The sequence below is a fragment of the Vombatus ursinus genome, unplaced genomic scaffold (assembly GCF_900497805.2).
Source record: "Vombatus ursinus unplaced genomic scaffold, bare-nosed wombat genome assembly UNPS02014832.1, whole genome shotgun sequence".
Lineage (NCBI taxonomy): Eukaryota > Metazoa > Chordata > Mammalia > Diprotodontia > Vombatidae > Vombatus > Vombatus ursinus.
The window spans coordinates 45,558,889-45,576,285 of NW_020954610.1; positions in this window are offsets into that span (position 1 = coordinate 45,558,889).

The window sequence follows — 17,397 nt, forward strand, 5'->3', positions numbered from 1 at the left end:
AATCCCAAAAGGAACTGTGCGAATTAGGTAGTGACACTAAAATGCCAGAGAGATAGGAAAGAGATGGTCAGGGACAGAGAAGTTGACAGAGACAGAGACAGAGAAAGAGACCGAGACAGAGACAGAGAGAGACAAAAACAGAGAGATGCATCAAGAACAGAGCAATGGCCTGGAAGCCATAAGAAGAGATTTAAGAGGAAGAAATTAAGGCACCAATTTGGGGAGCTAGCAAGCAAGACAAAAGGTCACTATAAGTCTGCTTTACCTGCTGTGTGTATGTAACCTATAGGACAGTCTTTGGGGTGAATCAGTAGTGAGAATAATGCTCCTCCTTCCCCTCCCAGATGTGTAGGATGGACAACAGCCACAATAAGAAGGAAATCTACATGAATCAATGTAAATTCTGAGTTTAGGCAATAAGAATCAATTGTGCATGTTTAAGATAGGAGAAACTTAACCTATATAGCTAAATGGCACACTAGACAGAATGTCAGACTTAAGAGTCAGAAAGACCTTCTTTCAAATCCTACCTCAGCTAAGTACTAGCTGTGTCACCCTGGGCAAGTCACTTGACCTCTCTCAGTCTTAGCTTTCTCAACTGTAAAATGGAGATGATAATAATAATAGCACTACCTCACAGTGTTGTTGTGAGGATCAAATGACATTTTGTAAAGCTCTTTGGAAACTTCAACCTGCTTATAAATGTGAGTCATTTTTATTAGCCTTGAAGTAAAAAAGACCTAGGAAAAAGTTTTAGTTAACTGCTATGACCCTATAAACAATATCTATCAATGATATATAATCACCAAAAATTATCCTAAAACCATAGGTTGAATTAATAGAAGTATAGTATTCAAAGAATCATCAAATTACAGAATCTCAGAATTGGAAGGGTACCTAAAGATAGAAATGATCTCATGCTTAATCTATGTATCATGGACCCCTTTTGCAGTCTGATGTAGCCAATAGGCCTCTTCATAGAATAATGTTTTTTAGTGCACAAAATAAAATAGATGGGATTACAAAGTAAACCAATTATATTCAAGTCAAATCAATAAATATTTATTAAGCTTTGCTATGTACCAGGCACTGGGAATAGAAATATGAGCAGAAAGAAAGAAGGTCCCTAGCCTCAAGAGGCTTACATTCTAATAGGGGAAGAAAAGGCATAAAAAGAAGCTGAAAAATGTAGGGGAGAGTTAAGGGAGTAGAAGGTGGGGAGGGGGACCATGGTGGAAAAAGTCCAGAGAGTCAAGGTGGAAAGAAATGAAGACATGGCTGGCCTCAGAACCTTCTTTAAAATGGAGGTTCTGGAGTGATATGACTAATCAGAGAAGGCAGCCACAGGGATGGAGTGTACTTCCAGGATTAGAAAGCCAGGGTCAGAGTATGCTTCCAGCATGAAAAGGCTGCTATGACATGCAAGAGAAAGTCCAGAGAGTCAGGAGTAGAGCCCAGAGAAGAAGAAAGACATGGCAGTCCTTGGCACTTTCCTTAATTTTTTTCCCACCCAAAATCACAGACACCCCAAAATCTATACATGCATCCCTCTGTGGTCCATAGGTTCTGGTTAAGAACTCTTAATCTAGCCTAACCCCCTCATTTTTTACCTGAGGAAACTGAGATCCAAGAGATTAAATGACTTGCCCAAGGTTATACATGTAGCCAGCTAGTCTAACCTATCTACAATGGAATCCCCCTAAAACAATTTCAACAAGTGATTATATAGCTTTTATTTAAAAATCTCTAATGATGGGGACTCTACTTTTTTGGGAGATAGCCCCTTCTATATAATAGCTGCATGTTTTATACTTCAAACTGTTCAAACTGTATCTGGAGAACAGTGCTCAATCAAGAAGTGTATTAATAATGTTTAATAGGAATGTATATGTATAGCCTATATCAGATTGAGTGCCGTCTTGGGGAGGGAGAGGAAGAGGGAGAAAAATTTGAAGGTCAGAAGCTTATGGAAGTGATTGTGGATAATTCAAAGTAAATTAATTTTTTAAAAAAGAAGTACATTAATAAACACAGAAGTCATATAGGAGAATGCTGGAATTGAGTCAGAATGACCTAGGTTGACAAATACAGCCTGCTACTTACAGATGAATGAACAAGTTTGGACAATTTTTGGTCTAATAAATTATAGTAGCAGTTCAGTTGGGCTCTGCATTAGTGGAGTGACTACCTGATCAATGAAATTAGAAGTTCCAATGTATTGCTATATTAACAAACAAGAATATATCTAGAGAATGGTGACTAGGACTGTGGAGAGTCTACAGACTACGTAATATGAGAAATCAGTTGAAGGAAATAAAGTTATTCAACCTGGAAAGGGGAAGTCTAAAGAAAAATAAGAAACTATCTTCAGATATTTGAAGGGCTATTTTATACAAGACAGGAAATAATCTATTGTGGCACCAGACGTCAAAACTAGGATCTATAGGTTAATGTCATAAGGAACTAGATTTTCTCAGCATAAGACTTTCATAAGTTATAGCCATCGAATACTATAAAAGTCTGCATCATAAGATAGTGAGTTCCCCATCACTGCAGATATTTAAGTAAAGACCTTGACCTTGTCAAGGATGTTGGAGGAGGAATTTCCACAATGCAAGGAATGTTGCACTAGAATGACTCCAAAATCTAACATTCATAGCACTACAGACCCATGATGGCAACTACTGGTAAGGAAGTAGCTTACCTTCTCTGATTCACACCAGATTTCTTATTCTTCCCTGCTTGTTTTTGTTTTTGTAGCTTTAAGGCCAGCAGTTCTCAAAATGTGGTCCTCAGATGCCTAGGGATCCCTGAAACCCTTTCAGGGGACCCACAAGGTTAAAAATATTTTCATAAAAATACTAAGATGTTATTTGTCTATCAAAATAATCCTCCCTTTTCCAATTATTTATTGTGTGAGGCTGATTTTTTTTCATCTACTTTAAACAAAACATATCACAGTAAATTGGATAAACACCTATGAATGCTGTTTTTTATTAAGCCAGACATTAAAAACATTTGCAAATATATATAAAACAATGCCACTCTTCTCACTAATTTTTTTTGAAAATATAATTCTCTTTCAAAAAATGTTTTTGTTAACATGTAATGAGTTTTTTACTATTATCATTTTTAAATTGACAAATAAATATTTTAAAGGTTACAAGTTTTTATTTCTAATATTGTGAATATTGATAGATATAACCCTTATAAAGAAAATCTAGGGGCAGCTAGGTGGTACAGTGCATAGAGCACTGGCCCTGCAATCAGGAAAACCTGAGTTCAAATCTAGTCTCAGACCAGATATTTGACACTTACTAGCTGTGTGACCCTGAGCAAGTCACTTAACCCCAATTGCCTCACAAAAAAAAAATCTATTTGGGGTCCTCAATAATGTTTAAGAGTGTAAAGGGATTCTGAGACCTAGAAATTTGAAAACTATTAAAGACCCAACATAGACAGAGCCAAGATGGAGGAGTAAAAGCAGGGACTCCCCTGAGCTCTCTTACATCCCCCTCCAAACAACTTTAAAATAATACCTCACAATGAATTCCAGTGTGGCAGAACCAACAAAAGGACAGGGTGAAACAATCTTTCAGCCCAAGATAACTTAGAAAACCATCATGAAAGGTCTGTCTCACAGGGTTGAGAGTGGAGCTCAGTCCAGCACAGGCTGGGCCTGGCAAGCTAGCAGAAGGCACCTTGGAAGAACTGAAAACTTAGAGATCCCCAGAACTGGCTCTGAAAACAGCTGCACAAAAAACCTGAAGCTGTGCTACCTATACCCCAGGAGCAGAGTCCAACTTTAACATAAACTTAAAAGTCAACAAATCAACTGGAAAAATGAACAAACAAAAAAAATAACCTGAGCATAGAAAGTTACTATGCTGAAGATCAAAACACAAATTCAGAAGAAGGCAATAAAGTTAAAATAGCCACATCCAAAGCCTTAAAGAAAAATGTTAATTGGTCTCAGGCCCAAAAAAGAATTCCTGGAACACTTAATCCTAAAGGATTTTTAAAATCAAATAAGAGAACTAAAAGAAGTTTAGGAGAAATGGTGATGCAAGAAAATAGTGATAAAAGAGGCAACAGCTTGGTAAAGGAAGTACCAAAAATACTGAAGAAAATTAACATCTTCAAAAACAGAATAGCACAAATAGGGGTGGAGCCAAGATGGCAGAGTAGAAAAGCTCAAGCAAGTCACTGGGGGTGGAGCCAAGATGGAAGAGTAAGAGCAGTGACTTGCTTGAGCTCTCCCCCAAACCCCTCCAAATAACTGTAAAAAAATTACTCTAAACAAATTCTAGAGCAGCAGAACCCACAAAAAGACAGAGTGAAACAAATTTTCCAGCCCAAGACATCCTCGATGGTTGATAGTAAAGGTCTGTTGCACCAGGCTGGGAGAAGGGTACAGTTCAGCGTGGGCTGCACAGGCAAAGACGAGGCCACAGCAAACCCAGAGCAGACCTCAGGAGACTAAATCACGGGGAGCTGTGGCAGTTTCCAGACTTCTCAACCCACAAATGCCAAAGACAACTTAGAAGGTCAGTAGGAAAGATCTGTTGGAGCTGAGTGAGAAAGGAACCCAGTTCAACCCTGACCTTAACACAGCCCCAGGGCAGCAGCCACAGCAGCAGTGGTTGCTTCTGGATCTCTTGACCCACAGACAGTGGGGTGATCGAGTGGCTGATCAGAGGGGAATTGAAGAGATCTCTTTGCTGGCACTGAGGCAGGACTCTCTCGTTTTGCCCATCCTTGGATCTGGGTCACAGTCCTGGGTGGTGGTCCTGGGGCTAGGAGGAGCTCTGGCATGGTGGAGCTTGTGGTGGTAGTGGAGAGGGAATCCTCCTCACAACAAGAAAGTCATGAAAAACGAGTGAAGAGATTGCTAAAGGAGACCCAAGAAATACTGAAGAAAATAACACCTTAAAAAATAGACTAACCCAAATGGCAGAAAGAGGTCCAAAAAGTTAATGAGGAGAAGAATGCCTTAAAAAGCAGAATTGGACAAATGGAAAAGGAGGTCCAAAAGGTCACTGAAGAAAATGATTCTTGATGAAAAGACCAGAGCTTAATAGGAAATTAAACTTTCAAATACAAGATTCAAGAGAAGCATAGAAAAGGTAAACCAGAAACAGAAATCATAAGAGTTCAGTAAGGTTAAATTGTTTACATTCCTACATGGGAAGATGATACTTATAAATTCTATGAACTTTATCATGATTAGGAAAGTTAGAAGGAGTATATACATAGAGGTCATGGATGTGATTTGACTATGATGAGATGATATAAAAAAATAAAATTGAGGGATTTTGAGAAAGAGGGATTCAGTGGGAGAAGTGAAAGGCAGAGGTAGAATGGAGTAAATTATCTCACATAAAAGAGGCACAAAAGAGTTTTTACAGTGGAAGGCAAGATGGTGGGGTAGCAAACAATGCTTGAATCTTACTCTCATCACAATAGGCTCAAAGAGAGAATAACATACACACTCAGTTGGATATAGAAATTTATCTAACCCTATAGGAAAGTAGGAGGGGAAGGGGATAAGAGAAGGGAGGAGGGCTGACAGAAGGAAGGAAAGATTGGGGGAAGTGGCAGTCAGAAGTAAAACACTCTTGAGAAAGGAAAGGGTGAAAGGAGAGAGAGAGAAGGATAAATGAAGGGGAAATAGGATGGAGGGAAATACACAGTAATTACAACTGTGAAGATGGTTTTATCCTCTGATTTAGGAACTGTAAAAAAAAATTACAGCAAGTTTCTCTGATAAAGGCCTCATTTCTCAAATATATAGAGAACTGAATCAAATTTATAAGAATACAAGTCATTCCCCAATTAATAAATAGTCAAAAGATATGAAAAGGCAGTTTTCAGATGAAGAAATTAAAGCTGTCTATAGTCACGTGAAAAAAAATGCTCTAAATCACTATTGATTAGAGAAATGCAAATTACAACAACTCTGACACACCACTTCACAATATGACAGAAAAGGAAAACGATAAATGCTGGAGAGGATATGGGAAAATTGGGACACGAAAGTACTGTTGGTAGAGTTGTGAACTGATTCAACCATTCTGGAGAGCAATTTGGAACCAGGCTCAAAGGGTCATAAAACCATGGGTGCCCTTTGACCCAGCAATACCACTACTAAGTCTGTATCCCAAAAAGATTTTTTAAAAAAGGAAAAGGATTGATATGCACAAAAACATTCATAGTAGCTCTTTTTGTGATGTCAAAGAATTGGAAATTGAGGGGTGTCCATCAATTGGGGAATGGTTGAACAAGTTGTGATATGATTGTGATAGAATACACTGTGCTACAAGAAAATGATAAGCGGCATGTTTTCAGAAAGAACCTGGAAAGACTTACATGAACTGATGCAAAGTGAAGTGAGCAAAACCAGGAGAGCATTATACAAAGTAACAGCAATATTGTATGATGACTAGTTATGAATGACTTAGCTATTCTCAGCAATACAATGATCCAAGACAATTCTGAAGAACTTAAGATAAAAAATGTTATCCACCCCCAGAGGAAAAAAACTGATAGAGTCTGAATGCAGACTGAAGCATATTTTGTTAACTTTATTTTCTTGGGGTTTTGTTGGAGTGTAGGGGTCTGTGTTTTTTTGTTTTGTTTTGTTTTTTTTCACAACAAGACTAATATGGAAACACGTTTGGCATGACTGCACATTTGTAACCTATATCAAATTGCTTGCTTTCTCAATGAGGAAGGAGGGAAGGGAGGAAGAGAATTTGGAACTCAAATTTTTTAAAATAAATGTTAAAAATTGTTTTTATATGTAATTGGGGTGAAAGTATATGCACATATATGCATACATATATGTATATGTATGTGTGTATATATATTTAAAGACCCAACACAGCATCTGGTACATAGTAGATATTAATAAATGTTTGCTTAACTGTATTCAATTTTAAAATGCAGTGTTATAGTTAGCTCTCTCAGTATCAGAAACACCATAAGCCATTACAAAAAAACAACATAGTACAGTGGAAAGCATGTTGCATTTAGAAATGGAGGACTTGGGTTCAGATCTTAGTTTTGTAACTTATAAGCAATGAGACCTTAGGCAAGTCACTTAACCTATCCAGGTCCCAGTTTACTCATCTATAAAATAATAAGGGTGGACAAGATGAACTATAAGGTTTTCTTCCAGTTCTCTATAATTCTAAGACAGCATACAGTTACTCTTATTTGTTCGCATAATTTGTCCATTTGTCCATTTAGTGATATGTTATCACTAAAACAGGGGGAGATGAGCAATTATATGGGGAAATTTCTTCTCTCTGCAAAAGCTGAGAGGATGAACTCAAGGCATGCTAGTACTATTACAATTATAATCTGGACCACATTTTACCCTGAGTAGAAGTTTCTGAAGACTTGGTAAGAGCAATTTATCAGTATCAAATCTCTGTCTTTCAGAAACAAGCATGGTTCATGTTTCGTTAAATGCTCATAACAAGCTTTTAAGAGTCGCTGCTACTTACTACTAAAGCAGTTGTCACAGGGAAGAAATAATGAGGGGAGAGGAAGAGGAGAAGGAAGTGTGTGTGTGTATGTGTGTGTAATTTATTTATTTATTCTTCATATTTAAGGATAGAGTAACAGGAGACTGGCCACTGAGCCCAGCCCTTTTGAGCATGCTCAGAATGCAAGGATATCCAGGCTCCTGAGGAGCTTTTGAGAGTCAGGGTGGTGTACAATGGAATTGCCTTGGAGAAATCTGGAGTATGCATTTATATTCTATAACTGGTTCCACTCTACTGACCCCATGGTGACTAGGACCTTCTTTGATTAGCTGTGGTACCATAGCCAGAATTGGGGAGCGTTAGAAAGGCACTAAGTGGCCTCATTTCCTTCCTTTATATTGTGGCAGCATTCCGATAAAAGACAAAGCTATGAAAAGCGAAGTCTTGGGCTCTTCCCACCTGAGGCCTGCAGGTGGCCAATGAATACAGCTTCCATTCTTTTCTTCCTTGTTTGTTCTTTCATTTTAGATGAAAGTGAACAGGCTGGTTCTGGGAAAGTAAGGCCACAGGGTACTTATCGCATGTGGGGCCTCGTTTGAGATAAACCTGTTGCAGTGGGAGAGTGCCTCTCCCTCAAAGTTCTAGTGATACCCCTGAGGAGCAGGGAAGAGTCTTTCTCTAATGCTATCAGCCTGATGCATCCCTCCTCATAATTTGTTTGTCTCTTACTGGAATGCCACCAGCCTGGAAGAAGTCAAAATAAAAGAAGGGAACAAGGGTATTTACTGGTCTCTTTTGAATTCCCCAAGCCTATGGATTTCATAGAAATGTTCAGATTCGTGAATAGGCAGAGTTAGCTTTTATGTGTAGAAAGATTTAAAGACAGAGTAATCAGAAGCCCCATCCCCAAATATCAACCTATCATCTATTCTTGCATTATTGCTCTATTTCTTTGGGTACTTGAAGTTTTTTCTCCCTTCAATACCACAAACAACCCTAGCAGACCAACCCCAGTTATCCAATTCGAGCTTTTGTCTACTGACACCTTAATTATCAGCCAGCAATTGGTTACATGAGGGCCAGCTCCGAGAATGTCGTTGTTGTTGTTGTTGTTGTTGAATAGTTTCAGTAATGTCTGATGCTTCATGACCCCATTTGGGATTTTCTAGGCGGAGATATTTGAGAGCTTTGCCGTTTCCTTCTCCAGCTCGTTTTACAGATGAGGAAACTGAGGTCAACAGGGTTAAGTGACTTGCCCAGGGTCACACAGCTAGTAAGTGTCTACTGTCAGATTTGAACTCAGGAAGTCTTCCTGACTCCAGGCTTCACACTCTGTCTACTGTGCCACGTAACTGCCCTCAGAGAAAGAATAAGACACCAAATAAGCCTGTAGTCCAGCTGTGAGGGGAAAAAAGGCACTGATAATAGATAAACTCCCTGAGTTTGCCCAGGGCTAATCCTGGGGAGAAGAATCACTATCAGGAGCATTTTTGCTTATTTTTCTCATTGTTCTTTGTTCATATCCAGTAAACCAAACCAAGAGTTCTCCTTAAATTTTGCTTAATATTTTTTTTAAAAGTACTGAGTACAAAGAAAGTAAGTTCTATTTCTTTAGAGGCAAAACTTGAAAAATACATTGCACCTGCATATTGAAAGAGTTGATTAAGTACTGAGGAGAAGATGGGGAAAGGACGAAAGAGAGTGGACGGAAGAGACAGGGAGAGAGAAAAGAGACAGAAAGAGAACAAGAGGGAGAGAGATGGAGTCAGAGAGAGAGAGACAAACAGAAAAAAAACAAGGACAAACAAAACCAGAGAATAATTTGAACAACAGCTCAATAATTAAATCCCCTGGCTTTGGCTACAAGAATAGTAAAACCTCTAAAAATAATGTTGACAGATATGTAGCTACTAGGATTTGGATGGGATTTTAACAAGATCACAAGATCACAGAATAATAGACCTGGAACGAAACTTGGAAGTGATTTAATCTAACATTCTCATTTAATATTTGAGGTGTCTGACTTAGAATTTTTTTAAAGTATCTGTTCTTTTTCTTTTATATAAAACTTTTCCATATTAGTCATTTTGTACAAGAAGACAAATAAAAAAATGAAAGAAAGTGAAAAATAGCATACTTCATTCTGTATTCAATCAATATCAGTTCTTTGGAGGCAGATAGTATGCTTCATCATTAGTCCTTTGGGATTGTCTTGGATCATTGTATAGCTGAGAATAGGTAAGTCATTCACAGTTCTTCATTGAACAATATTTCTATTACTGTGTACAACATTCTCCTGGTTCTGTTCACTTCACTATGCATCCATTCATATAAATCTTTCCATGTTTTCTGATATCATCCTGTTTGTCATTTCTTAAAGCGCAATAATATTCCACTGCAGTCATATACCACAGCTTGTTTAGCCATTCCCCAATTGATGGGCATCCCTCCCATTTCTAATTCTTAGCCACCACAAAAAGAGCTGCTACCGATAGGTCCTTTTCCCTTTTTTTGGATATTTTTGGGATTATAGACCTAGCAGTGGTATTGCTGGATCAAAGGGTATGCACAGTTTTATAGCCCTTTGGGCATTGTAGGGTTCAAATTGGGAAAAAGCCCTAAAATACAGTAATAAGTGAAAAGCCATAAAAACTTAAACTCTGTGAAAGGTGGAAGCCTGAACACGGTGACCTGTTAACAAATCATAACTTAGACACTGAGTCAAAACTTAAGATACTATGACCTATGAAAGCCAAAAAATAATATTGTGACCAAGACATGATCAATACACAAACTTACGTTTGGGCATAACTGGCTTAACTCCCAAGCTCATTACTAAGCAGAAAACCAAAAATATCCACCGATCAGTAGTGATGTACTCTCTAGCTTCTCCTGCCTCTGTCTGTTTTCTATAATTACCACAGGGATTTTGGACTTCGAGAGCAGGAATCCACAAAACTGTCTAGCTGCTGCCCCAGACCAAAGATTGCCGCTGTTTGTAAGTATTCATAATAATTGATTAAACTACTACCTATAATCAATATGGAGATACTTGACCTTTCCCTTTGGTATTAAAAAAAACACTCCATTGTTATGGAAGAGGTACAGGGTTCCCCAGCTAGGGCAATTACAGACATTATAGGCATAGTTTCAAATTGCTCTCCAGAATGGTTGGATTAGTTCACAACTCCACAAATAGTGCATTAGTTTCCCAGTAAAAATATCTATTCTTAAATGCATATCTAGAAACTTATAGTTTAGTAAAAATGGTGAGTTGCTCATTCATAGTAATTATAAATATCTTCAGAGATCTAAAGACATTTATTTCTATGTCCACAAGGGTGGGTCTTTCATTACATACACTTCCCACCCAGGCTTGGGTTTCATGCTCCAGATCATCATTATAAATGATGACTATTATCACATAGAATTTAAAAGCTAGCCCTTTGAATAGGCAGTAGCCAAAAGGAGATCCATTACCACCCACAAATCAAAGCCACAATATTAATTGTTATCAGTTTTCATTGATGGTGTTTCATGGTTTCAAGGACCCAATTTAGAGGCAATAGATTTTACTAAACTCTTGTAACCCTGCCTGTCACTGCAGGTTCCCATTTTCCTATTTCTCTCTTGTTGTGTGGTCGTTTTCAGTCATGGCTGACTATTCGTGATCCCATTTGGGGTTTCCTTGGCAGAGAAACTGGAGTGCTTTGTCATTTCCTTCTCCAGCTCATTTTACAGATGAAGAAATTGAGGCAAACAGGGTTAAGTGACTTGCCCAGATTCACACAGCTAGTAAGTGTCTGAGGCTGGATTTGAACTGAGGAAAATGAGTCTTCCTGACTCTAGGCCTCACATTCTATCCATTGTACCACCTAGTTGCCCTATTTCTCTCTTACTTTCCTTTTTCAAGAAATCTTATTCTCTGGATCATGGATTTTATCCAAGACCGTTCACAGATGTGTCCTGAAACAGTGCCAGTTGCTTTATGAAAACCATATTGGCCATTGACAAATTTTTAAGAACCAAAATATTTTTGGATTCATTGTACCAAATAAAGTTTGTTATCAAGATTGTTTAGGCTTTCAGCTTTTCTAAGTATTTTGAAAAAAACACTTAAATTTACTTGTTAAAATGGTAAAGCTAAGTATATGAAATTTCAAAATAATTGAAAAAAATGTTGGTTTTGATTTACAATTAATGGCAGTTTATTATTTTAGCAAGAATCAATATTTTCATCTAAAATGAAATTTGGTCCTCAGATGTCACTGCATATTTGTAAACAGAACTCTAATAGTCATCAATATTGAAATACATTACCTGGTCTTTTAATCTTAGTATCTTATTTTCCTAATTATGATACAAGAAGGACAAGAAATATTCTTGCAATTATGCAGGGCTATGAATCTTTAATGCCATAATAAAATTATACCACCACCACCTTAAAGAATCAGATTAATTACCTTCTGTTAGGGTGAGCAAAGATTAAATTATCTGGAAGGCTGTGGTACGTGAGGAGGCCTGTGTAAGAATTGGCTTAAGCCCAAGGATGTAAAGGCTGACTACATGCCTGGTGGCTAAAGGAAAACTCTGAGGATTGACCAATCCTTCCCAACCCAAGAAATATGGCAACAATATAGGGATTGGTCATTTAACAGAGTGGCCTGGAGAAGGTGGAGGAAAAAAAATAGAAAACTGTGATTATGAAGAAGGATCAGACCTACTGATAAGAGATAAAAGGAAGCTGAAAACCAGAAGAAGGGGAGTGGACCACAAGGCTTGCACATAAGCCTTAAGGCTTATTATGTATGTGTGGTAAGGTAGGTACAATGGTTAGAGTGCTGGATCTGGGTTCAGAAAGACCCAAGTTGGCTAGCTGTGTGACCTCTCAGCCTCAATTTTCCCTCTGTAAAATGTGGGTGATAATAGCATCTACCTCTCAGGGTTGCTTTAAGGATCAAATGAAATAAAATCTATAAAGTGCTTTGTAAGTCAAAGTATCATATAAATATTAACTATGGTCATTATTTCATTGTGGGGAGGGGAGGCATTGATAGGCAGGCGGCTTTTGGAAACAGGATGGAGTGATGATCTGGCGAGGGACCAGATGAAATGATATCTAAACACATTGAAGGCAGGGAGGAATTTGTTGTTCAGTCGCATCCAGCCCCTATATGGGATTTTCTTGGCAAAAATACTGGAGTGGTTTGTCGTTTCCTTCTCCATCGGATTAAGGCAAACAGAGGTTAAGTGACTTACCAAGGGTCACACAGCTAGTGAGTGCCTGAGGCCAGATTTGAACTCAGGTTTTCCTGACTTCAGTCCCAATGCTCTAACCAACTGGATTACCTAGCTACCTCTAGGGAGGGGTTAGTCTTTGCTTTTGAAAGAGGCTCTATCTAGGCTTCTCTTTGCTCTTTAGAGGTTGGCTTTGTATTTTCTTTCTGCCTCAGCTGCTGCTGCTGCTGCTGCTTCTATGAGCTAGTTAGCCTCCAGGGGCCCCACCACTCACAGCTGCAGCTTGAGTGGGAGAACAATCAAAAAACTATGTGACTCTCTTTGCAGCTGAGGAGTCTGACTCTACCTCAGTGTCTGCTGTCTTTGGTTATGTCACTGGTCAGTTGCCATTTGTGGGTTTTAACACAACCCTATGACATAAAAATGCAATGCAGTACTTTTTTGTCAAGGATGGTTGTTTCTAGTACATAATAGTCTCATAAAATAGGGGTGGGGACAGATTTAATCCTGTTTTTCCAAATCTAATTTATTTGAATGTTTACACACTAATCTTTGACATATGGAAGAAATACAGAATCCACGTCAGAAACTAAAAATCATTGAATTACAAAGCTGGAAGAAACCTCAGAAGTCAGCTAGTCCAACCCCTACCCAGACTATCAGTCTTGTCTACAACAACTGACAAATGGTTGTCCAATTTCTACTTTAAGATCTTCATCGACGATGAATTAATTCACTGATTTCTATGGTTATGCATGTTAGGAAAGTCCTTGTGCTATTGAGCTGAAACCTTCCTCCCTGGAATTCCTCCTTGTTGGTCCCAAGTTCTGCCCTCTGGGACCAAACGGAACAAGTATTTGTCACAACAACCTTTCAGATATCATGTCCTCTCTCAAGCATTTTTTTTCTTCAAGAAGAAACAAACCCATCAATTGGGGAATGGCTGAACAAGTTGTGGTACATGATTGTAATAGAATATTATTGTGCTACAAGAAATGATGAGCAGGATGGTTTCAGAAAAACCTGAAAAGATTTACATGAACCCGATGCAGAGTGAAGTAAAAAGAACCAAGGGGAATAGGGAATGATGTCATAGGGTTTTAAAGTATGGAACAGCAGAGAAGAGGGAGTACACAATGGATGGCCTAGATTTTCTCAGTAAAGTATGAGATAAAATCCTCTACTGAGAAAAAGGGGGAGTACCAAAAGAGGCTTCAGAATGGATACTGTTGAGAATGTGAAATGAATCACAGAAGAATAGAAGGATTTCCTTGTAGCAATGAAAGCCCAATTGAGACTAAACAACATAAGTTACAGACCTGGGCAGCACAGCTGTGTGACTTTCTCTGGTATACGTAGCAATATGATAACAGGTGTGAAGATGGCATATGATGGAGGTAACCCAGGATTGGGGTTTGAGCAGTCATAGAATAAGAGGGCAAGAGATTCACGGGTAGACAACACCATACAGTTGAACTGGCCAACAATAGCATCAAAATTGTTAAGAGAGCAAAGCAAAAGCAGAGCAAGGGGGAGATTGCGAGGAAAAGGAGAAATAAAGAGAGAGTAGTCATATTAAGGATGAAGAAGCAGTTTAGGAAGAGTACCAGGGGAGAGGTGGAAGCAAAGGAGTTTATAGTCAGAGAATGTAATTTTGGAGTTCAAAATTATGTATAAAAACAAGAGCTATTCCCTAATATATGAGTGGCAAAAGGAAACAAACAATTCTAAAAAGAATTGCAATAAACAACCATGTGATTGTTCTAAATCACTAATAATATATATAATAAAATAAGCCACTACTAATAAGATAAATACAACTTAACTCAGGTTTCATCTCACACCTGGCAAATTGATAATAAGATAAAAGAATTTTATATATTATATTATTTTATTATATATTATATTATTACATTGTATACAAAATGTTATATTTTATATGATATATAATCAACATTGATATAAATAAATAATATAAATAAATTGATTAAATAAAATAATCAAAACATTTATATAAAATAATCAAAAATGATAATAAGATAAAAGATACTAAAAGACAAAATAGCAAACATTAGAAATGTGCAAGAAAACAGGTACACTAATAAACTGTTATTAGAGCTGTGAATTGGTCTATTCTAGAAGCAATTTGGAACAATATGACAAAATGACTAAAATGTCCATACTTTTGACCCAGAGATGCCACTGTTAGACAAGGAAATCAAAGATAGAAAGAAAATTCCCAAAGTTTCCCAAAGAAAGTATTAATACACATAGAATTTTTTTTAAGTAGCAAAGAACTAGAAATAATGTGAATGCTCTTTCATTGGGGAATTGCTAAAGAAATTGTGGTATATCAATATAAAGGAAAACTATTGTGCCATAAAAAACAAAAAAGATGAGGAATTCAGAAAAATATACAAAGACTTGCATGAATTAACTCAGAGTAAAGTAAGCAGCACCAGGAAAAAAATAATATGCATGAAACCACAACAATGTAAATGAAAAGGATAAAGCAAAAACCAAATGGCCACATTCCCAGAGGCATTTCCTAAAACATTTAAACATGGTGTTGTACTCAAGGGCCACAGCCCAAAGTCAATGATCTGATTCTCTAGGGGTGAACAAAATAAGGGACATAGGGACATGGTAGAACAGGCTGAATTAGTCACCAGGACACCAGGGCAGGAATTGGCAAAAGTTGAACATGAATCTAAGAGTCAGGAGTAGAGTTGATAAGATTTTATGTTTGCCACAATGGCTCTCAAGGCACAGGGTGAGTGCCACAGGGAATTCCAGAGCTGGGAGAGGTCCCATATGCCACTTGTTGCCCAGATAAGAGTCTAAGAGTGTCTACTCCCTTCTTTAAGCCAGGGTGTCTCTAGTGTGCATATATTTGCCTCGTCTGATCAACCACTTAGAGAAACATTTATCCACAGTTAGAGAACCCAAAGGGCAAGGGTACCTGTTTTGAGCAGAGAGGAGAGATGAGGGGGAAGGTGAGAAGGAGAACCAAAATATTGATGAGATTTGAGCTTGGTTCACTAGTGTCTTCCACACTGCTTCTGTGACCTGCTAAGGAGTCTGACAAAGGGCTCTGTGTGATTGCAAATGTTTTAAAATGCTAAAGCACTCATTTCTATTCTCTGCCTAAATTTTTTTTTTCAAAAGACCTCTCTGGAACCCAGGTTCCTCATCTGTAAAATGCAGGGATTAGGCTGGATTGATCAGTCAAAATGCATTTATTAAGCACTCACAACATACCAGGTCATACACCTTTAAGTACTGAGGATAAAAAGAAAGGCAAGGACATAGTCTCAGCTCTCAAGGAGCTCACATTCTATGGGGGAAGGCTACATATAAATAATCATGTACATATAAAAATATACAATGTGGATGGAAGATAATATCAGAGAGAAAGCTCTAGAGGCTGGGGTGACTTGGACAGTCTTCCTGCAGAAGATAGGATTTCAGCTGAGTTTTGAAGGAAGTCAAGGAAGCTAGGAGGCAGATGGGGGGACATTCTAGGCATGAGGGACAGCTAGCACAGAGACACAGAGTCAGGAGATAGAGTGTTCTGTTCTTTCCAACTCTAAATCTATGATCTCATGTTCTTCCTTTAGCACTTTCAATGACCAGGGGTGAAATCAGGGGTGTACATGGTACATATTTAAGAGCAAAGTGAGCAGAACCAAAAGAACATTGTATACAATAACAGCAAAATTGTTTTAAGCAATTATTGTTTTGAGCAATTAAGTCACTTTGACTATTATAAATATACAAATTTAAAATAAAGGACTTAAGAAGAAAAACTATCTGCATCCAGAGAAAGAACTGATAAATAGAAGTATTCATTGAAGAATTCTATATGTGTGTGTATACATATATATATATATCTATTTGTGTCTAATGGCAGCCATCTCTAGGGTGGGGGGAGAGAGAAAATAAGGGGAAAAAAGAAATTTACATGATAACATTATTAAGTATTTGGAGGGAATAGCAACTTGTACATGGTAGATTCGCAGTTTCATGTGCAATCACCTTTTTATTGTAGTGTATTATGGAAATGCTTGTTGTGTTCTGTGAATTGAAAATAAAATGAATTTTTTAAAAATCAATTCTTAACACAGTCTCAGGGGAGGGGAGGGATGTACTCATAAAAAACTTTTAAGTTTAATCTTTATTATTAACATTTTCTTCATCACTTTCATAGGTCTGTGGGATGGGGACCCTGCGGCCTCAAGGTCACCCTACAATCAAAACAAAAGCCCAGATTTGTAGTATTTGCTGATTTCTGAGTTGTAAATGCTCACATTGAAAATGTAACAATCAGCTCTCACAAGCAAACACAAACTGGATCCGGCACACCCCTGGGTGAAATCCGTGTTGAGTTCATGATTGTTTTAATATGATTGACAGAACAAATTTTGAGTTATAAGAGGACTGACACTCTCTTGGGATTGAGCCATGTGTTCTTGACCTTTTGGAAGCTACATGTTACTGTAGTAGATGGAGTGCTGATCTCGGAAATCAGGCCAACTTGAATTCAAATCCCTCTTCAGAGGCTTTCTAGCTGTTTGACTCTCAGTAAGTCACTTAACCTCGCCCAGCCTCAGTTTCCCCATTTGTAAAATAAGGATAATATCACGGACCTCTCAGAATTGTGATA